This window comes from Chamaea fasciata, unplaced genomic scaffold (assembly GCF_029207755.1).
Source record: "Chamaea fasciata isolate MVZ Bird 193981 ecotype frontalis unplaced genomic scaffold, bChaFas1.0.hap1 SCAF_3, whole genome shotgun sequence".
Taxonomy (NCBI): Eukaryota; Metazoa; Chordata; class Aves; order Passeriformes; family Sylviidae; genus Chamaea; species Chamaea fasciata.
Genome location: NW_027094088.1, coordinates 108645668 through 108652227, shown reverse-complemented (window position 1 = coordinate 108652227; position 6560 = coordinate 108645668).

Genomic DNA, 6560 nt, shown 5'->3' with positions numbered 1-6560 from the left:
TGTCACTCAGCGCGGGCGGGGCGGGCCCGGCGGGACGGGGACACGGAATTACGGAATTACGGAGTCACGGCGTCATTTGGGTCGGGAACGAGCTTTGAGATCACAGACCCAGCCGGGGACCGAGCAACACCGCGTCAGCTGAACCGGCGCCCTCAGTGCCATGTCCAGTCTTTCCTTAAACACCTGCAGGGACGGTGACTCCTCCGCCTTCCTCGGCAGCCTGTTCCAGTGTCTAATCATCATTTCTGTGAAGAAATTCTTCTTGATGTCCGACCGAAACCTCTCCTGGCTCAGCTTGAGGCCATGTCCCCTTGTCTTGTCACTTGTTCCCTGTGAGCAGAGCCCGACCCCACCTGGCTGTCCCCTGCTGCCAGGGAGTTGTGCAGAGCCAGGAGGGTCCCCTGAGCCTCCTTTTCTCCAGGCTGAGCCCCCCCAGCTCCCTCAGCTGCTCCTCCTCAGCCTTGTGCTCCAGACCCTTCCCCAGCTCCGTTCCCTTCTCTGGACACGCTCCAGCCCCCCAATGTCCTTCCTGAACTGAGGGCCCCAGAACTGGACACAGCCCTCGGGGTGACCTCAGCAGTGCCCAGCACAGGGGACAGTCACTGCCCTGGCCCTGCTGCCACACCATGGCTGGTACAAGCCTTTGGTCTTCTTGGCCACCTGGGCACAGCTGGCTCATGTTCAGCTGCTGTCACCAGCACCCCCAGATCATAGGTGAGGTGACCTCGGGTGGCGTTTGGAGCGGGCTCCGCAGTACAGCCCTTGCACAGGTGTCAAGAGGGGCAGGTTGTAAGGGTGTTCTGCATATATTAAATTAAATAGAAATTCAATAGTTATAGAGCTTGGGCAGGGCTGGCTTGGCTGTGGCCTGACTTTTAAAAAAGGAGTAAAATTCATTCTCTGGATATCTGGAAGTGCTTCTTCAGTTAGAAATAATAATTTTTTTAAAATGGTTTTGATTCTGCTGGTTTTCTATCAGCCCTTTTTTCTCCTCTTGCATTCTGAGGCTCTAAATTTTCCATTTGCTTCAGAGCAGATGCTTTTCCCCACGTTTTGGTCTCTAGACCCACAGCTATGCCCTGGAATGAAAATGAATTTATCCTTCCCCATTTCACTAAACTGCTGAACTGGACAAAAATCCAGCATTTCCTAGTTGAGAATCTGTGCTATGTATGAGTCCAAAGTCCGTGTCCTGTGTATCTACACAAACCACACCCCAATTCATGGCACTGTACAAAACCATTATCCTCTTATTGGTGCACGGGAACACAGAATCACAGAATTGTCAAGGTTGGAAGAGACGTTGAGGATCAAGTCCAGCCATATGGAATCTCAGAATCAAACATGATGCTTATTAATCACTTTATAGCTGACACTGCCTATCTGGTGAATATATATATACACGTGAATATTTATATTTATATTTATATTTATATTTATATTTATATTTATATTTATATTTATATATGTGATACCTTTCTCCCCTTCACCCAACCACCAGAGATTGTACTAGGGGAAAATGCTCTTCTAATTTTTTTCTTAATATCTTTTCCCCCCCTCTTTCATTACTGGTGTCCTGTTACAGATGTGAAGCTGAGCTGGTCGAAGCCTGGAGAATCTCATTGCTGCTGTGCCTGGCAGAACCTGTGTGGATGTGGCTGTTCTGCATCTGTAGGACAAAGTTCATATCTGATTCCTGGCCATGAACTTTGGAGAAAGGGAAAAAAGGAAAAGGTTGTTATAAAACTGCACCTGTGTGTATTGAAATCTCCTGCTGGATGCCCCTCAACAGCAATGTGCTGTCCCACGCCGTTACTCATTAGCTAGAAAAAACTGTGCTCACATTTACTGTCGGTTCGGTTTGATTTTGGGCTCTTACTCGGATCCGGAGGTGCTGGGAGCTGCCTCTGCAGTGGCTGGGATCAGTCACTAGAGGGTACAGGCGCACCTGGATTTAAGGAACAACATGAATAGCTGGAAATGATAGTATTTGCCTATTATGCCAGAAATGGCTTAGCTGCTTAACACTGATATAAAATGAAAGCAAAGTACGGACAAGGCGTTTGCTAATTCCACCAAAATGTTTAATACCATAATAGATTTTCATTGAAGTACAGAGCTAATGTGAATATTTGTACAAAATATGTGGTTAAAAATAGTATTGATTTATAATATATACAGATATGTCACATCCGTGTCAGAAATGCAGACACTCGAATGAAACCATGAGCAATGCTTTTAAATCTACAACAACATACACGAAATATTTCTGCAGCTACCCACAGTAGGACAACTTGCCAAACTGACACTTAAGGATCCACCAGTCCTTACAGATGGCATTTCTGTCAAAAGTTTCTGTACAAGAACTCTGCTCTAAAATGGATTCAAAACATTCACCTTCATTAACCCAACAGTGAAGAGAACACATCTGTGTGACACTAATGTAGACACAACTTTCTCACGCTAGATATATGATCAGTTACAACAATTTGTTAAAAGAAGGCTGATTTTCTGGTAAGAATAGTAGAGAAGTTTAATCTTTCTTGCTGGATACTCTTAATATTGTGAGGAAGCCCCTGATTCAAATGGACCCGTAAATACGGCTCTCATGTACATGGACCGGAATCCTGAAGTCTGTTTTAAGGTTCTGAATATCTTCATTTTTCATTAACTTCAAGGCTGCTCACACTTCACAGCTTTCCCAGCCTTACTCCAGCAAGAATCTCCCTAACAAATGTCCCTATTTAAGCTTTGTAGCTGTGGTATCGGGACACAATCCTATATTAAGATGACTCTTACTGCAGCCTCAGAATCTGTGTAGTTAGTGAACTGACAGAAGGAGAGAAAGAATTCAGGCTATTTTTAAAAAGCTTTCTGAGCATCTCTGCAGTAGGGGCCTTCAGGGTTCCTGCCCTTCCATCCAGAGTGCTGCTGCTGTTCTGCCTCTAGCAGCACTGGCTTCTCTTCCCTCCAAGCCAAAGCAAATATACTCCACACTTCAAATAGACCTGTGGGAAAGCTTTTACAACACTTCCTCCCTCGTCCTTTTACCCCTGAATGCTGCAGTCTACATGTATTCAAAAAAAGAGCACAGCTACTGTTATAAAAACATCTTTTTTTAAGAGGAGCCTGGAATATTGAAAGCTGCTGTACTCCCCCAGAAGATGGGTTAAACCAGGAAAAGCAGTGTTTGGGGTTTTTGCTAGTGTAACTCATTCACGAACATTGCATGATGCTGAGTATAAATGAGGGTTTGGCTGGGACTTTAATCCATACCTGGTTTTGCTTGTTGATAAATCAGCACAAAAAGTGATTTCTAAGGCAAAAGGGAATCAAGGAAATGCAAAGGTCTTACATTCATACTGGTATGAGAGAAAGCCTGAAACGGCAAAAAGTTTAGTACTAAAGTGTTTGCTACTAAAGAAGGACCAAAAATAAATTCAGTAAATATTCTTTAGAGGATCTGAAAGCACTGTGACTGTGATCAGTCTGATCCTCTGGGACACACAGCTCTCTGCCATCCACAGCTGAAGCCCTGCAGCTCATTTCCCAGTGCTGTGTCCAGTGCCAAGCACGATGGAAGAGCCACAGCTGGCAAATCACAAACACAGCATTTCAGTCGGGTGGATGAAGAAACTCACTGTGGTGGGGGAAGTTCTTTTGGTGCTCAAAGTGAAGAATAAACTGGGCCTCCTGCCTTTCACCTGTAAAAGAGGTGAAAAGAACCCCAGAAGTTCACTATTAGTGGTTTCTCTACTTAAAACACAGAAGTTAAGGCCTGTCCTTTTTAAAGAAATTAAAGAGCTCAGAGTTTACTTCTCCAGTGAGACTTCTTAAGCGGATCTAATTTTCAGAATCATGAACAATCATACTTTGAGAAATGAAGTCTTTTTATGCCAGGCACACAGAAAAACAAATCATTTTTTCAAATCCAGATTTGAGCAATTCAGTATCAGAATTTCACAGGACAGTTATCAGCAAACTCATCTTCCAGTTTCCAGTCCTCTTTGCAAGACCCAGCACAAACTGATGCAAGAGACAACAATTAGTTTCAATATTTATAATAATGAATGTTAACAGAACTCTTTCCCCCAGCCTGGCTGGCAGCTGGATGCCATGTTCCTTGTCCAAGCACTCATGGCCACAGCATCAGCTATGATTATAAAAGCACAGTGAGAACCACATCAGGGGTTTGGGACGTGCTGAGCTTTTGCTCACCAGGGACTGCACTGCAGCTTTTTTTTGTGTACACCGAGCCAAATCCACAGCAAACCAGAGCAAGTTCACATGACTGTGAAACTGCAGCAGCTTAAAATGGAACATGGCATATCCTGCCAACAAGAAGGCTGCTTTCCTCTTAATTTCTACTGAAACAGAGTTTGGCCTATGTCACACGTTTAAGCATTTTCAGTTCTAGCACACTACTCAGTTTATTGATATAGTTTAACTCTTTAAATGTTGCTTTTCCAAACGCCAGTGCAAGCAGAACACAAAAATACTGTTTGCCATATTTATTATTTTAAACTAAGCTCTGAATTATACAAGTGTAAAAGTGATTAATTAGCCAGTAGCTTTTTAATAATCCTATAAAATATGACTAAAGAGAATATTTCAGAAGTTATGTACAATACAATGGAAACACTCATGGCATCTGTGACAGTGCTCACACAAAGCACTGGAATCGCATCCTGCCAGGAGTTTAGTTCATTCTTCAATACAAACAACAATCTGTATTTTGCCAAAAGGTTTTACAGTGTTGCTGAATGGGAAAGAGGCAGGGGGGAAAGACCAAAATAAAAACAACCCAGTTTAGGATCACTGCTTTAGGATCAAATTAGTCCTGCAAAATTTATGCATGGGGAGAATTTTTATAACCTAAAACACTTTATGGTAACTATGGCTGTGGTCTTGCTATGGTTGAGGAAGGGATGCTCTTGCCATATTTTCTTAGCTGAAAACAAAGTTTACTGAAGTGTGTCTCTGTATGTTAGGGAGGGGGGAGTTTGCACACCTTGTCTTAATTACAAAAATCAAGGCCACAGAAGTTACTTGTTGTTTTGTTCCAAAAGAGCAGGTTCCAAAATACTCCTTCTGCATGCACTGGAAATGTTTTCATGCTTTAAACGGTAGCAAAGAAGTCAATAAAATGTCACTTTCAGATCTGAAAAGGTCAGAAAGGACAAGCAGGCAGCAGGCAACAGAAACAGCAGCTGCACTCCCCTGATTTCCTTCTTTTAATTTCCTAAGAGCAGCAGGAGCCATGTCCACCCAACAGAGGCCCCAGGGCATCACCTCCAGCCACTCCCTCCAGCTCCTACTTTGGGGAGGAAATTAAAAGGATGCGGGCTGTGCCACTGTGCCTCAGGAGCCACAGTGTAACACTGAGGTTCCGTTCTCCAGGGTTCCGGCAGGAGAGAACTCCTGACACCCTGTGAGAAGTGCAAGTCACAGTGGCTGACCTCAGAAAAGCTACAGAAAAGCCAATTCCCACTCAAATGAGTAGGGGCTCTGCCTGTGATTTACTGAATAGGACAATTCCCCTTCCAGATAGTCAGCATTTTTTGAAAGAAGCATTCTTTCCATGGCAGGCAAGAGCCAGCCTTTAGTAAAACACTAGCTTCTCTCAAGAGTCACAAGTGCTGATTCTTTGATGATTGGGACATTATTCCATAATAAGTTACACACTTTTTAAAAATTATGACCATTATTTTATCACATACAGGTGATATATAAGCTTTGACCGTAGAGGCTGCTTTGAATTTTCAGGTTTGTAATTGTGTTTCTATTTCAGCGCTTCAAGCAATGAGCAGTGTCCTGCTGCCTTCTGGACAGTACCACACACAGCTTTACAAAGCACAGAGTAGTCACTGAACGGGGCCTCATTTTAAATCTGTTTGAAAATGCATTTTGAGGAAAGAACATTTAAGGTCCAGTGCTTTAATTTGCAGTGTAGTTTTACATAATTTCAGACCAAAGTACTTAGTTCAGAACCATGTCTCTCCAAAGTCTGAGGACATGGATACAAGGACAAGATTGGCCTCCTATAGTCTTGCCTGTAAAAAAAATCCATTAGCAATGATATCTGATCATTTATGTGTTTAAATTTACTGTCCCTGTTTATACTGGGCTATACTAAACCCCACTGATATCAGTGCTGGGTGTGTTCTCAAAAGAGCCAGTGGATTTACTCCTGGAATATCCTTTGTGGCCTAAGATTGTGTTTTCAACAGGATACATTCTTAGGCCTGTGAGTGACAATTTGTTTCCTTAAACCAATTCTAAATGTATCAATGGAAAAACAACTGAGGTGGCACCTCTAAGGAGTTACTTTAAGGAAACTTTTACCCAGATACAAGAAGATACTAAAGCCCCATTTTCTGTTCAGTCTCTGCTGTATTTAATGAGCAGTATTCCATCAGTGTAACATCCACACAGCCATGCCCATAATGCAGTAACAATTATCACATTATAGAAATGCGCTGAGTGCTGAGTAAAGAACTACATCTCACAGATCTCACAGGAATACCGGGGGGGGGGGGGGGGGGGGGGGGGGGGGGGGG